Below are 17,618 nucleotides of genomic sequence, written 5' to 3' on the forward strand. Positions count from 1 at the left end.
AAGATGAATGTAGAGATAAACTCGGCAAAATATGATCGGAGAGATGTAGGGCTGAATAATTCCTCGGTGAGATTAAGTAATTCAGAGCCTAATCTTAGTAAAGAAGAGACCTTGATACAATGCATGTCTCATAAATTAATTTCAAGTTCTGAGTATGGGAGAGGATAGAGAGGGAAGATGGAGAAAAGGTGTGTTTTTGTGTTTAGATTCGGTAACTGTCTATAACTGCTCTAAACTGCCAATCGACACGCTTGAGGCTCCGGATTAAGGGCATGTTTGGATGGTCCATGGCAATGATGTCTTTTCGTTGTGATATGAAATGGGGGCATTGGAAAATTTTGTCATTATAATGAATTTTATTTAATCATTTTATTGTTTTAATACTCCCTCTCACTAATAAAAACTGCTTGTAAGTAGTTTAGTAAGTGATTAGATACAATAAACTGATATTGCTATCATTAAAAGTTGAATTTGTCCTACATCGTAAAGTTACTAGACTGTTACGATGTTTATATGTGGATTGGGCACCCTTTTTTCCTCTGAGCAAGCTTTTGAGGACGGGTTCTACCCGAGCCCATTATATAAAAAATTAGTTACTTTTCAAAACAAGAAATTGAGAAAATTAGAATTACAAATACAAGATTTTTTTACCCTTTTTTAGTCAATTAATTCTATAATTTTATACAAATTATAAATTATTTTTTAAGGTAATTTTGCATGGTTCTTTAACTAAAAGGATCAAAGTTTCCTTTCAACTAGCAGCTTTTTGATCCTGCAATCAACCCTGTTGAGCCTAAAGAAAGAGAGAGAAGGAAAAAGAGCAGAGAAAACGCAGGGCTTGAAGGTTTTGTGGCGGAGTAGGCGCAGTGGTATTCACTGTCCTACCTTCTTCACCCATCACAAAGCTATTTCCCACATTCCCAACCCTGTTGCTGTCAATGATTTTGTCTCCGAAGTGAGTTTCCACAAATACCCATTTGTTTTTCACGTATTTACACTCATCCAGCACTTACGATCATTTCTCTAGTTGTATCTGGTGCTGGTTGAAGGCGAAGGTTATTCCAGAACTGCAGTTCTTAACAGACCCCATGCTCTCAATGCTCTCAATGCTTCAATGGTGTGCCTTCTCTCCCTTTAAAATAGCCTTTCAGTATTTTATTTTATTTTATTTGTTTATTTTGTTTCATATGTAACTCTTTAAAACCTGATTGTCGTTCAAACTCTAATTTGGGTGTACAGAGCTGGCAGGAGTTTTTGTAATTTGGATTCAATGTAGCAACTTAAAAATGTATTGCTTAGTTCAAATTGACAACTTTACTGTCCAGGCATTTGTAGTTCTGATGTTGGTTGACCCCATCAAGGGAAATTTACTTCTTGAGGTTTTTATTTGTGGCCCTCAGGGAGCTAGACTGCAAAACCTGTACAAGTCTTGGGAAGAAAATCCTGATATCGGTTTTGTGGTAATGAAGGTAACATCCGTTTCATCTTTTCAGCTATTGGGTCCGTTTGTATGTTAACAGAAGACTTAAGGCATTATCTTGAATTTTTGAATCGCAGTGGCAGGGCATTTTGTGCTGGTGGAGATATTGTTGGTCTCTATAAGTTAATAAATGAAGGTACTAGATAGATTTGCTTTGCTGTTTGGGTCACATAGCACAATGGTAAACATTCAATCTATTCAGAAATTCCATGGTTGTATAGATTATTTCATTTTTCTCATGAAATTTTGTTTCAAAGAAAGTTAGCTTTGTTCTTTAGTGTGGAACTTATTAAGATGCATTATAGGGAGAGCTGGAATGGGGAAATTATTGCAGATGATAAAAAAAATAGAATTATTGGATTTGGATTATAATAAATTTTTTACAGACTAATCTCTATCAAGAAGAGGAAAAGGTTCCTCATTGGCCATGTGGCAATAAATGATCTACGATTACATTCTGTAGGTCCATGGTTTTTTCCGTGTCTAGAGGAAAATGGCTAACCTAAATAAGTAGGACTGGGAGCCTTCTGTCATGGGGGCTTTCAGAAGGTCAATCTTTTCCATTTTTGAAGAAGTTATATGATACTACAGAGAGAAAGCTTCACTATCTGCATTTTTTTTTTTTTGGTGGTTAGTTTTGCCTTTTACTCTCAAGTTACCCTCTTATGAATATTTGGGGTTATCTGACCTATAAAATTTCCTAATTGGGTTTACAAATGATTTAAAATTTTGAAAGCTCTTCAATTGTTAGTAAACTGAGTATTATAGGAGTCTGAGACACTAATGGATTTGATTTACATTGCATATTTTCCTTAGGATTCTTTAACCATGACATTCTTCTCTATGTTTATTTTCCTTTCATTTCCTATTTGGAGAGAAACTGAATGCCAATATATAATTTTGGGTGGATGATCAGGTGTAGGAATGGAACATTTTAGACCATTTAAATGGAAATATGGAATAAAATGGGTCCATGGAGCACATTTAATGGTGAATAAAAATTTGCATGTTCCATAGGTTCTATAGAAGAAGAGAACCAAAGGCTTTCCAGCTATATGATGGAAACAGAGCTATTAGGAGAAAACAGATTTCATGAAATCAAATACTAGCACTTGTCACATGGTGCTTGCAAAAGGAGAAATGTAGTTCTTCTTGTTGAATATTTCCATGTACATTTGAGAGATTAAGATCAGGGCACATCTCAATTCATAGATGTTTAACCCAATAAAATGAATAAATTAAGTGATAACCCTTATCAAGGAGCTTCCCTACTCCCAAAGAGGTGGCCTCTAGGAGATAAAAGAACAATAACATAACAACGAAGAAATATTTGATGGATTGATCCCTCTCCCTCATATATTGCACTTAAAAATCACTGCAGGCCTCCTAGAGACACCGCAGGCCTGGCCTAATAAAGAGGGAGACTTGGATGATTTACTACTAACCATCCCAAACCCATCCTTGCCCAATAAAGAACTGGACACCAAAGAAGTTGTTCTGTATTCCATCTTCCTATGATTATTATTTCTTTTTCTGATTTTTTCAATTCTTGTCTTTTAGTTTAACCCTGGTAATGCTTTTGTATACTTGACACATGCCAGACTTCAGCCTTTGTCATTCTTTAACAATATGGCCTTTTTTCAGAAAAGATTCAATGTACACTCAGATCAAGGATTGAAGCTCAAATGTGTTATCTTTTGTCACCACTATGGAAGTGCTCATTGTTAGTCCACGAAACAAGCTGTCCAAACTCTTAGATCTAAGCTTCTTGAAGAATAAAAGAGGCTTCTTTTATGAAAAACCTAGAGATTGTATCTACATTCAAAATCAACAATACGATATTTGTTTATTTTTTCTATCCTTTTTAGTTTAGAGCTTGATATTTGTGTAGACATGGGGATTCTCTTGTTTTAATCTTTTACCATGTACCTTTGTTTATGTCCTTGTTATTTTTCTACTTCACAATTCATTTCCTTTCAAGGTCAATATATCGTATTCTTTGTGCTCTTGTTACATGGTTGATGCCATGTTTCAACATCTAATTGATATGCAGGTTGCATTGGACCTAATTGTTTAGATATTTTCTTGTGTTTGGTAATGTTATTGTAATTTTTTGTTCATTTTAATTAGTGAAACTGAATTTTGTAACCTTTGGTCCACTCTATGCAGGGAGGATAGAGGACTGTAAGGAATGTTTTAGGACAGTATATAGTTTTATATACCTTGTAGGCACATATTTAAATCCAAATGTGAGTATTCATTATTTTTATAGCATTTGAAAGTTGAAACATGCTGCTGGCTCAACTGTTTGGTGTGCTTTATTTTGCTTTCAATAATTGTTGGTTTGGTATGGTCATAGAGATTTTTTCATGAGATCCTCGAAATGTAGGTATCATATATTGACAAGAGAATTACATGCTTTGAATCTATACCGTAATTACATGCTGGATTTAATGTTTTGTTAGTAGGACTACCTTTTGGCTCTGCTACTGGGTTGTGCAACCCAAGGTGGATGATGACTTTGTTGAATCAGTGACATGGTCAAAATTGCCTTTTAAGTCATAAAAAAATTGCTTCATCTGGAGAACATCAAAGCAAAGTGAGGGAATAGCACCATTCTGATATGTGGTCCTGTAGAGCAATGAAGTGACAGATTGCTGGTAATGGTTGGTGGAAGTGTTATATCTCTAAAGGTTAAAAAACTGAGGTCTGTCTTTCTTTCTTTTCCCGTTCTTCTTCTTCCTCTTTGGATGAGTTGGGATAATGGTAAGGAAGAGAGGACAGTCCCCTCCTAAAATATTCATAATTCATTCAGAGTAAAGAATTATAAAAGAATCCTAAAGAACATTGAAATGTTTGACATATTAATAGAAATATGACAAGAATGTTCTAATACTACTGTGCATGTGTAGCAAAGGAAAGGTTGAATTGGGGCAAGTTGGCACTATAGTCTTTTGAAAATGTTCCTTAAGGAGACTAAATCAAAATAAGATAGTTGTTTTATGATTTATGGAATCCCATTAAAGCAAGCACATGGATGGTACTGTTTGCTCAATGCTTAACGTTCTATAATTAGATAAATAGGAATTAGTTTATCCCAAATGTCTTCTTTTCTGCAGTGCAAAGTGATGGAGTTATGGGCCTTCATTTTTCCCTCCGTGGATTAGGTAGTGATGCAGAAAAGTGTTAGTTCATTTTGGATTGGGGTGTCAAGGGTTGTAAGAAAAGAAAGGTTAAGGGTTAAAGAATTTTATTGCATGTGGTGTTTGGTGCATTTCGAGGGTGAGAAATGGAATAATTTTTTAAATTAAGAGACTCCTTCATGAAGCTGAAGTTCATTTGTGGAAGATATCTTATTTTTATTTTTTTTGTTTTATGGAGTAGCTTCCTGGGGATAGGGTTATAACTCTCTTTTAGTAAATTCAGTGATGACTTCAAATTGCTACTTCATGCCTTCTAGTGTATGATTGGCATGTGCATGGGTGGCTGCCCTTCTTACGACAATAAATTATTGATTCACCAACAGATAAAGAAAAAAAAAATTGCTGCAAACAACTCTCTTATGTTTTTCTTTGAACTATTATTCATGGTCTAATACTTGAGCGATTCCTTTTGTCCATGTTTTCCCTTTTTCTTTTACTTTACTTTCTCCTGTACTGTTAAAAAACAAAGCATTAACTTCTGATTTTCATGATCTTTGCCTTTTTGTCTTTTGATACGTGAATTATTTAGTACAGCTGGGGTCTGCTTTTGGTTTTTCTGTTTTTTCTTCTGATAGAATGGATAGAGAAATCATTTAGATGGAACTTCTAGTTTATCTATTTATCTTAGCTACATTAGTCACCATCATTATGCTAATGCATTAAGAACCTGCATTTAGGTGGCAATTTTGGATGGCATTACCATGGGCAGCAGAGCAGGGGTTTCCATTCTTGGGATGTTCCGAGTTGCAACTGATAGAACTGTATGTAACAGGGATAATGTGATGGATATTCCCTTTTAACCTTGTCGTTAATGACTGGTCCTGATACCTTGTTATATATATGTGTGTCTGTGTCCTTTTACTATTTTGTTTGAGAAAGTCCTCAATTACCCTGCAATTCTTAAACAAGCTTGACATATGTAACCACATTCTTGAACATGTTTGAGTTGTTTAGACGCAGGGGTAAACACTTTTCCTTCTATCTTTTACATGAAATTGAACCTGGAATATCCTCACCTCCACCCCAGTCTTTTGTCACCTGGCCAGCCTCAGGAGCTTGTAGTTGAGCTTATATATATATGATTCATATCATCTGGTATTTTAAAGGTAGTTTTCCCATTTTGTCTTGACATTCTAAGGTGTAAAATGTAAACATTTCGGGGAAGTAAATACTTACAGATGCATAGAAGATTATTATAGAAAATTTTAATAGATAAGAAAGACAAACGATGCCTTGCATTTTATATAACATTCTCACTAAGTTCTAGATGGTAGAGACAGAAGTAGGGAAGATGTTTTGTTTCGTCTGATTGTTAAAATGTCTCAGATACATACCGACCAGCACCTACACTCCTTCACATTCTTAATGCAACACTCCTTTGTGCTCCTTAGTAGATCACCACAACTTTTATGTTGAGTTTAGTGGATTGATGCACCAACCCTTGCCTTTCTACTTGAAACGATTTCTTCAAAGATTTTTGAGAGTTCCAAACACCTGTTAGCTTCATTGGAAGTTAAGTAGTCCTGGATCAATGATTTTGGGCATGATTGCCAACCTAACTATTACATTAACACAAACATCTCACTAATAGGCCTAGACAGAAAAGGCATCATGCTCACCATTTCGTGGCTGATTATGAAAGCTTGTCTTCTTTGTATAGAGACAAAGGGGATACTTTCTTCATCCAATTGATGTGGATAGCAACCTGTCACTCTTCTGTCTATAAAGAGGTATCCCACTGTCTACACATGCATCGGTTGGTTTACCTGACCTGTTACTTAGAACTAAACATTAATCAGATCATTCTCAAGCTCTTTATCTAATGAAAATAAGGATCTGCAGTAAACCCAACCAAGTGAAACAAAGTAGCTTGCTGGGTTGGTTTGGTTCTCTGTGAACCTATCCTGAGCTGCACTCCAAATCAATGTGGTATGTCTTAGTGTGGATTCTTGAACATATTTGATAGTGTTGAGAGAGAGAGAGAAAGAAGAAAAACCTTAATTCTCATTCATGTAATCTCTACTTACAATTGAGAAATATATATATATATATACAAGGCTAGGAGTCCTAACTACCATACATGTGACCTATATTAACAAGGAAAGATTATATACTATAAATACATTATATTCAACACTCCCCCTCAAGCTGGAGCATATACGTCATATGCACCAAGCTTGTTACAAATATATTTAATCCTAGGACCTCTGAGAGATTTAGTGAAGATGTCTGCTAGTTGATCATTTGAATTAACAAAACTTGTAGCAACACATCCTGATGCGATCTTCTCTCTAATGAAATGACAGTCAACTTCAATATGTTTGGTCCTTTCATGAAAGACTGGATTGGATGCAATATGTAATGCGGCTTGGTTATCACAAATGAGTTTCATCTGTTTATCCTTTCCAAATCTCAACTCTCGAAGAAGATGTCTCAACCATATGAGTTCACATGTTGCCAAAGCCATAGCTCGATACTCGGCTTCAGCGCTAGATCTGGCCACTACATCTTGTTTCTTACTCTTCCAAGATATTAGATTACCTCCAATAAAAACACAGTATCTGAAGTGGAACGTCTATCTGTGGGTGAGTCAGCCCAATCTGCATCTGTGTAACCAACAACCTGAGTATGACCTCTGTTCTCGTACAACACACCTTGGCCTAGTGTACTTTTGATATATCAAAGAATGCGGATTACAGCATCCCAATGGCTATCACATGGTGACTGTAGGAATTGACTAACAACACTCACAGGAAAAGAAATGTTTGGACGAGTAATGGTGAGATAGTTCAATTTACCTACGAGCCGTCGATATCTCCCGAGGTCTTCTAAAGGCTCCCCCTGTCCTGGTACAAGTTTGACATTCGGATCCATAGGTGTGTCTACCGGTTTACAGTCTAACATACCAGTTTCTTCCAGGATGTCTAAAGCATACTTCCTTTGGGAAAGGACCACACCAGAACTCGATTGAGCTATCTCAATTCCCAAGAAATACTGGAGTTTCCCCAAGTCTTTGGTCTGAAAGTGGGTAAAAAGATGTTGTTTTAGTTTCTGAATACCATCCTGATCACTGCCTGTAATGACGATGTCGTCCACATAAACAACCAGATAAATACATTGCCCCAAGGAATTATGATGATAGAAAACTGAATGGTCTGTTGTACTGCGAAGCATGCCAAACTCTTGAACAACAGAACTAAACGGCCAAACCATGCTCGAGGAGATTGTTTCAAGCCATATAGAGAACGACGTAACCTGCACACTAAACCAGACTCCCCCTGAGCAACAAAACCAAGAGGTTGCTCCATATAAACTTCCTCGGCAAGATCACCATGAAGGAAGGCATTTTTAATATCCAACTGATAAAGAGGCCAAGAACACATAGCAGTCATGGAGAGAAGTAAGCGGACAGAAGCAATCTTGGCAACAGGGGAGAATGTGTCACCATAATCAGAACCATAAACCTGAGTATAGCCTTTAGCAACTAAGCGGGCCTTAAGGCGATCAACCTGACTATCAGGACCAACCTTAACTGCATAGACCCAACGACAACCAACTGTAGATTTACCAAAGGGTAAAACAACAAGATCCCAAGTGCCATTAGAGTGCAGAGCAGCCATTTCATCCACCATTGCCTGTCGCCAGCCTGGATGGGAAAGAGCTTCATGGGTGCTCTTTGGAAGAGAAACAGAGGATATAGCAGAAACAAAAGCAGAATAGGGTGAAGATAATCGATGATAACTCAAAAAATTGTAAATAGGATGAGGATTACGAGTAAAGCGAGTACCTTTCCGAATAGCAATAGGTAAGTCATTAGGAGAAGGCAGAGCCGGGGCAGGTGAAGCCGAAGGGATAGGAAGTGAGTCAGCAGGTGCCTCAGCAAAAGGGAGAGGAGCAACGACACGAGGGCGACGATGATAAACCTGAAGTGGTTGAGGAGGCATAGCATCAGGTGGGGAGACAATGGGAATGGGCAAGACTTCAGAAACAGGAAGAGACTCAGAAATGGTGGAAAAGAATGGTGAGTCCTCAAAGAAGGTGACATCAGCGAAGATAAAGTATCGATGAGTCTCAAGGGAATAACAACGATAACCCTTCTAAAGTGTAAAGTATCCCAAGAAGAGGCACTTCGTGGCTTTGGCGGAAAGCTTGTCCTGTCCAGGAGTGAGAATATGAACAAAGCAAGTACAACCAAAGACACGAGGAGGAAGGAAATAAAGTGGTTGGTCAGGGAAGAGAAGGGAGTGAGGAATCTGATCGTGTAAGACAGAAGAGGGCATACGATTAATCAAATAACAAGTGGTAAGAACAGCGTCCCCCCAAAAACGAAAAGGAACATTATTATGGAGGAGGATAGTACGAGTTGTCTCAACAAGATGTCGATTCTTGCGTTCAGCTACCCCATTTTGTTGAGGAGTATGAGCACAAGAAGACTGATGAAGAATCCCATGATGAGACATAAACGAAGTAAATGGGGCTGAAAAATATTCCCTGGCATTGTCACTGCGTAACACACGAATAGAAATATTGAACTGGGTTTGGATTTCAGTATAAAATTTCTGGAAAATAGAGAATAACTCAGCTTGATTTTTCATTAAAAATAACCAAGTACATCGAGAATAGTCATCAATGAAAGTGACAAAATACTGAAATCCTAAAGTAGACGCAGTCCGACAAGGACCCCAAACATCAGTGTGGACAAGCTCAAAAGGAGACTTTACCCGATTATTCAAACACTTTGGGAATGAGACACAAGTATGTTTCCCAAGCTGACATGACTCACACGGAAGCGACGACAAAGTGGAAAAATGAGGGACCATCTTCTGGAACTTGGAGAGACTAGGGTGGCTCAGATGATTGTGAATGAGGAGAGGAGCATCAGTGGAAATGCAAACTGCAGGAGATGAATCCGAGGTGAGGTGATAGAGGCCTTGAGACTCACGTCCTATGCCAATCGTCTTCCCCGTACTCCGGTCCTGCAAGGTCACAAATTTATCAGAAAAGGTAATAGAGCAATTAAGAGTACGAGTGATTTTGCTGATGGAAATAAGATTAAAAGGACATTCAAGAGTATAAAGGACAGAAGTGAGAGGTAGAGAAGGCAGAGGAAGGGCCAAACCAATACCTTTAGCCACAATTTGAGAACCATTAGTTAAGGTAACAGTAGGTAAAGCAGAGGTAGTAGTAATAGAGGAGAAAAGATCCTTATTACCAGATAGGTGATCAGAAGCTCCAGAATCTAGAATCCAAGGTCCAAGAGAAGATGTGTGGGTAAGACAGGCAGAGGCATTACCAGGCTGGGCAACAGAGGCAACAGAAGCCTGAGATGCGGAAGAGCTCGGAGGCTGAGGCAGCGGAGAATCAGAGGACTGGGCCACATGGGCAGTGCGAGGAGGCCGTCCATGTAACTGATAGCAACGATCGCGAGTGTGGCCAAGTTTATTACAATAGGTGCAATGAGGACGTTGACCTCTACCTCGGGTACCACTGCGGCCTCTTCGAGAGCTAGTTTGAGAAACTAATACAGAAGAATCTGAAGTGCTATCAAATGGCAAAGTCTGAGTGGAGGAGATACGGAGGAGGCGAGCAAACACATCATCCAAGGACGGAACTGATGAACTACCAAGAATCTGATCACGGACAAGCTCAAGATCCGGACGGAGACCAATAAGAGTAAGAACCATGAAGAACTTGTCAAGCTGTGTTTGTTGAGCCCCAACATCAGGAGTAAGAGGCATCACAGTCAAGAACTCCTCCTTAAGAGAGGCAATCTGGCCAATATAAGTAGATAGATCCAAGTCCTGTTGGCTGATATGGACAATAGCAGAAGCCACCTTATAAAGACGTTGGATATCATTCGTGTATAATCCTTTGGCCTGAGTCCAAAATTTAAAACAAGTTTTGTAGGCCCGAAGATGAAGAAGAATCTTGGGATCAACCGATTGCCATAATACACTACATAACTGTGCATCTATCTTCCTCCACTGTACCCGGTCAACCTCAGGGATATCTGCCTCCTATGTAATCAAGTGATCCTCATATCCTTGACCCATAAACCAAAGTTCAACAAAGGCAGACCAAGAAAGATAATTTTCACTACCAACCAATTTCTCCGAAGTAATCATAGGAGATTTAGATATGACAGAGGAAAAAATGGAAGTTTTAGTAGCCATATCCACTTATCTGGAGAATGAAGTATGTTTGGATCGAAGAGAGCCCTAATACGGCTTCAGATTGCGGCGTGGCACTACCGAAAAAGGGAGACGGCCTCAGATCGCAGTTTGGTACCACCAGAAAGGTAGAAGAACACTTCCCAAGGCACGTGCAGGGATTGGAGTGGAGAAAAAGTAGTCGGAGCTTCGCCGGAAAGACTGTTTGGAGGGTCGACGGAGACAAAAATCCCCAAAAGAGGTACGTGCAGGGCTCGGATGGGAGAACCAGGGAGGTAGGGAGGCTGGTCGGCGTCAGGCGAAGCTGGAGGAGGAAGCGCGTCGCCGGAAAAGTCTCCACGCGCCCTCACACGCCAGTGCGTGAGATTCAGCCGCCGGCCGGAAAATTGCGCGTGGCCGGCGCGTGGATGATCTTTTGGTGCCGGTGCCTTCACAAAAGTTGGAGATCTCCTCCAGGCGCTCCTTCTGGTATGGTCGGTGTCGGAAAAATACGTCGCCGGAAAGTTTGCCGGAAAAGTTCGCCGGTGGTGAGTGGTTTCTGACGATGATCCGACTGACCGGAAAGTATTGGGAGATGGGGAAGGTGACCGGAATGAAACACGGTCACCGGAAGGCTTCCCGGAGTTGATGACATGGGAAACAGAAAAGAATTAGGTTTTCTTCCTTGGCTCTGATACCATGTTGAGAGAGAGAGAGAGAAGAAAAACCTTAATTCTCATTCATGTAATCTCTACTTACAATTGAGAAATATATATATATATACAAGGCTAGGAGTCCTAACTACCATACATGTGACCTATATTAACAAGGAAAGGTTATATACTATAAATACATTATATTCAACAGATAGCACACTTAATCCAAATTTTTTTCCTAATGAATGATGAGAAAAAACATGTCTTGAAACGATCTCAAGTTGCCTATTTGAAGGCCATAAAAAAAAGACCAATTCATGTATTCTTTTGACAACACAAAAACTCTCTTTTAGAACCACCTTTGCTTTAAATTCTTATTTGCTTGAATGGCGGTTGCATTGTTTCATTTTGTACTCCCATTTTTGTACAACATGGCTGTTCATGTGAGTCAATTGGTTTTTGGTTCTTCCATGTCTTTATGCATGGTTAATTTTATTTACTCAAGCTGCCAAACAATAGGATCTTCACTATCGTAGTATGGACTTAAAATAATGAAACCAATCATGTTAATATTTTGCTCCATCTTCACAGTGATGCGATGGTGGAAACAATTTTCTGTCTTTCTTATCTGCCTTTTTCTTTGGAATTTGAATTTACTTCATAGTGCAGAAGTCCAGTTATATCCATATAATTTCAGGTGTTTGCTACTCCAGAAACTTTGATTGGTTTCCATACTGATGCTGGGGCTTCCTTTCACCTCTCACATCTACCTGGGTACTGGGGGTAAGTTGCTGCATGTTGCAGTATGTTTTACTTTGTGATGAAATTTGCTTTGATAGCAACTGGTTCATATTTTGTGTTATCTGGAGATATTGACTGGAAACCCTTTCTATATGCTTCTTGATGGGTCAGTGAGTTGTTTGGTAGAAATGAAAAAGAGAAAAAGAGAAAAAGGTCTACAGTCCATACCCATCCTGTATTTTATACTTAGTTAAAATCTCAATACTCCTTCTGAAGTTGGCGCATGTATATACTACAAACATCCAACTCACTTAACATGTAGTGAAATGTATGACTTATTACTCCCTTAGGAAGAATATCTGTGAATTAATTACTAGTTTTCATAATGTGCAGATTTGACCAGACAATTTTTTCCTACGCAAGTGTTGATCTGATCCTAACTCAATGTGAATGATCCTATCATGATGAACTGGATTATAAGCTGTGCTAGTTTTGGTTTTATTTTATAATATAAATTCATGGGGAGCTTAGTTTCTATATCCAGTTCATCTTACAGGTATTTAGAGTTCACCTTGGAAAAAATGGATAGCATATGAGCCTCCTTCTTATGTAAAAATAATCAATCAAAGGTTGTTTTGGGCCATATCACTTTCTCCTTGACCATTTGGACTGCTAGGATTGTAGCCCATTTCTGCTTGATGTACATTGTTGGCCCACCATGACCCACAGCTTAGGTTTTTGGATCAAATTGGTAGCCTATCATGAATTAAAGTGATTTCAAACCTTGATGGATTATTTGTTGATTAATAAAGCAAAATGCATACATGGACAATGCTTGCTGGTTCTGGTTCTAGTGAACTGCAAACAGGGAAAATGCTTGATATCTACTATTTGCCATTCAAATCTAGTTCTTAATGTGAAACTGTATTCTATTTGCAGGGGAATACTTGGCTCTAATGGGAGAGAAACTCAATGAACCAGAGATGATTGCCTGTGGACTTGCTACACACTAAGCACCTAGTGCAGTTAGTTCTGTCTGACTTTTTTTCTCTCTTTTCTTTTCTTCCCCTAACTCCCCCCACCCACAACAATTCCCCACCTTTTTTTTTTTTTTTCCTTTTTGTGTTTTCTGTGTCAGGTGACCCTTACTCATGTTGTTTAAAAATAGAAGCTTCCTTTAATTGAAGAAGGGCTAGGGAAATTGGTTACCGATGATCCTTCTGTCATTGAAGCTTCTCTGGAACAATATGGATCCCTGATCTATCCAGATAATAGTGGCATACTTCAGAGGTAAGTACAATTTTTTGTTGTCTTGCTGCCCATCCATCTCAACATCCCTAAAGCATTGTTTGCCTTATGTTCACTTATAAAAGCTTTTCCTTAATCTGGTAGATCTTCAACAATTACTTTACACTCCACAGGCAATTTTCACTCCATTTTCTTGTTCCAATTTTATGGGCAATATCCTCTTCAATATTCTCTTACTTATGAATGGTCCCTTCCAGATAAGGAAGCCGGTATTTCTAGCTATCTATTGGCCACTGAGTTCCATTATTCCCCTTTCTGCTCCTAAATTCACCAAAATTACAGCCCACATTTTCTATTTCCTTGCTTAATCTTTTGATTATAAAGCATCCATGGATAATTCCAAATAAAAATTCTACCCTAATTAGACTCATTTTGACTAAGAGTATACCATCAGCAAGTACATCTGGCAACAAATCCCAGGGGACATCTTCCTCAAGTTGCCTAGCTAGTTCATCCATGACCAAGACTAAAAGATAGTGGCTTGATGCTGACCTCAATGTTAGCATATTGGGAGTTCTCATATTATTGCATTATTGGAAATAGGTAGCTAATATGTTGAGTTAATCAGAGAAACTAAATTTAGAAAGCTAGCTTCCTAACTCACAAGGTACATAACTCTTATAAATTCTAAAAATCTTCTCAGAGCAATTTAACTTCTGAGAGTTTTCAGTTTGTCTCTTCAAAAGTGGTACGCCACTCCATCATAGGTCTAGTCCTGTTCACTGCAACACATCTCACATTGTAAGCCTGTTCATATTTTCTTTTCAGGATTTGCATAATTTTTTGATATATTTGTGGTATTGTTGGGCATTTGTGGGGTTGCTTTAATAGTTTTCACTTGGAACTTACCTTGGTTGATCAGGGTACTACTGTCTTTTTGGTCTCAAGAACAACTTGCTATCCCATTTATATTCCATCCTTACAAATTGAATTGAAGTCTCAACTTTCTGTTTGGGGCTTCTAACTTTTCTGCTCATTTCTTTTAGATAGTGATGCTAGTTGTCCTACCCTTTGTTCTTTCATTTGCCTAGGATTGAAACACTTGACAAATGTTTCAGCCGTGGTACAGTTGAAGAAATAATTGATGCTTTGGTAAGCATATCGTTTTTCATTTGCATATTTCAATAATAAGACCTATGTAAATATATTTTTTTAAATGTATATTTCTTTTGGAAATATAAATGATTTAATGTTTATAAAGTATTAAATATGATATTCAAGTCTATTCTTTTTATGGGAGTCCTTTCTAATTTTCCTTAATAATAAGGAAAATTATACTGAAGAAAATTTCAGAGAAGGAAAGAAATGGATAAAGGAAACCAGAGACTTTAAGCCCATAATATACAAGGAACTTATTCCTTCTTAGAGACACTTATTTTATCAAGGCAAATCTTCTCAAGTCAGAAAGTATATTGGAGATGTTCCAATTTGATGACAAGATAATGTTCCTTTTTTTTCTTTGGTTAATTAGAAGCAAACATTTCATTGCTAAGAAATAATTAGGTACAAGGAAAGGGTGAGAAATCCTCCCCCCTTAATAAGATTACAACATCCTGATCAAAAAACAAGAAAGAGTTTAAAATATAAAATCAAATTCCTCATGGAGGCAGCCCTTGAGGCCTGCTCAGGTGGTACAGGGCTGGGGAGGATTTGAAGGAGGGTTCTAGGTTCAAGTTCCAATGGGGACAAAAAATTTGCATATATACATATGTATAAACTCCACGTAGAGGTAGAAAATCCTCCACAAAGGAAGTGTTTTACTTTCGTTTTGCTAACGAATCCACCACTTTGTTAGCTTCATGAGGAATCCAACGAAAAGAGTACTCTGAGGCAATATTACAGATTTGGTGGAGCCCACCTATCTGACTTTCATGAACTTCTTTCTTATTCACCTAGGATATGACTATTTCAGAATCTCCATCTACTAAAATATTGGAGAGATCTTCAGCTTTGGCTAGCTTCAAATCTTCTAGCAAAACTGAAGTCTCAGTGACTTTTGTGAATGCTTGTACTAATGTTCCAACATGGTCTGTGAGCGTTCATCCCATTCCTAGTTGTCTTGGATTACCTGGAGAAATCTATCAACATCCAGTTCAACAACACCCTCTGCAACAGGAATCCAAATAGGTAGTGTTTCCTTAGATGCCCTAGTAGATTTGCACGCTAGGTTCCAAATCTAGCAGTATAATTCTCAAAAGAGTACCCTCAAATGTTGCACAAGCTGATGCCCAGATAGATGAAGAGAAATAGAATTAGTACTGAGTTAAGTACCAACCTAATGCAGATCTGTATAGAAGTTAATATCATATTTCCAATTTTCTTGAAATAATTTTGCGTTTGTTTCCCCCACCCCCAACCCATTTTGAATAAAGCTTCATTTGCCTTTTTTGTTCTTTCCCCCGATAATCAGTGGGCTTGTGACGTCTTTCCAATTGTTAAGTTCAATCCTGATGTTTATGGAATTTACAGTTGACTAATAGCTTCAACATCCCAGTTTTCTCCTACAACCCAAAGTAGATGAAAGTAGAATTTTCCTGAAATTATACCAATGAATCCATACAGAGCTTGTGGTCATGCTTGTGAGACTGCAAGAACCCATGATGCTTGGTGTTCTTCAACTTTAAAAAGACTTTAAGAAACCTCACCCAAAATAGATGAAAATTTGAATTTTCCTGAAATTATGCCATTCAATGCTTTTATGAATGGTGCTTGTGATCATGTCTGAAAATAACTAAATTTGTCAGGAAAGTGAGACTGCAAGAAGTCAAGACCCTTGGTGATATTCAACTTTAAAGACGCTTAAAGAAGTTTCACCATTGAGCTTGAAGGTTTGCCAGAGATCAGTGAGTCCCTTCTACTCATTTTATTTCTGTGTTGGCCCCAGATCACTCTGCTTTGGGTTCTAACACTGCATTGATGGCTGGTTCAGATACGAGAAGGCAGATTTCAAACTCTTGATCAATGCCTTGTCCATGAGTATAGAATGTCTGTTCAAGGATTTTATGGACAGATTTTCAATGACTTTCGTGAGGTACTAAGTTTCTTTATTTCCTAGTGAATATAGAAACTTTCTTGATCTTTTCATTCTATTTATGTCCCTTTTTTTATTAGGGGGTCCGAGCACGAATGGTGGAAAAGGACTATGCACCTAAGGTATCAGTAGTGTACATTATTTTCCAATACGTTGGAGGGTGATGATATTTCCATGGGGGTTGTGACAATCCAATAAAAAGTTCCACTTTTCAATGCCTAAAAATGGCTGTTAATGAGAAAATGCATTAGTTGGGGTTCTCACAATCACTGAATTATCATAATCCTCTGCCACTAGGTTATCAAAACCATGTTGGTGATATTGCTACGCTGCTTATCATGTGCAATTAGCTATCAAGCAGTTTGGATAGTAAGATTCTCGTCATTTTTATACATGCAGAGGAACCCCCCTAGCTTGGAACAAGTATCCAATGACATGGTGGATCAGTATTTTTTCACCTATTAGTGAGCTGGAGCCAGAACTAGAGATGCCAACAAGAAAGGAAGAAGCATTTACCCAGATGGCCAAAAAAAAAAATTTTGTTATCTGATTTGAGTGACTTGAGAAGCAGGGAAATGTGGATGCAATATCACATGCTAGCCCGCCCTTTGGGAAAATTGGTTATGCTTGCATTACACAGGTTTACTTTGTTTATGCAATGACAAGCTAGAGATTCCTAATACCAATGTTTTTTTTGTCCCCTGGAAACTCTTCCTACGAGAAACAACAGAAATTGTCTCTGGAGAAAAACCAGGCAAACACAAGCGTCAATAAGCTTCTATGAAGTGCAGTCTTTCAAGTTTTGGGTTGTCTGCTTTGGAATTTTCTGGGTTAATGTAATGGATCCCTTGTAATAGAACATGATTTTATTTTAATGGGTCATTCTAGGGCACAGTTGAAAACATTATATTGCCCTTCTCTGCAGTATAGGCTATTTGAAACAAAGATTGGTTTTCCTATTTTAATTTAACTACCTATTGTAACTTTTCAATTGAAAATTTGAATTATCATTCAAGTTGAAGATCCATCATTTTCCTTCTTTGTCATAAA

General features: G+C 38.1%; 1 pseudogene; it reads left to right on the forward strand.

Annotated features, from left to right (window-relative positions):
* The first annotated feature begins 3 nt into the window (after positions 1-3).
* Positions 4-17,609, forward strand: LOC100242746 (3-hydroxyisobutyryl-CoA hydrolase-like protein 1, mitochondrial; annotated as a pseudogene).
* The last annotated feature ends 9 nt before the right edge of the window (positions 17,610-17,618 follow it).

This window comes from Vitis vinifera, chromosome 15 (assembly GCF_030704535.1).
Source record: "Vitis vinifera cultivar Pinot Noir 40024 chromosome 15, ASM3070453v1".
NCBI lineage: Eukaryota > Viridiplantae > Streptophyta > Magnoliopsida > Vitales > Vitaceae > Vitis > Vitis vinifera.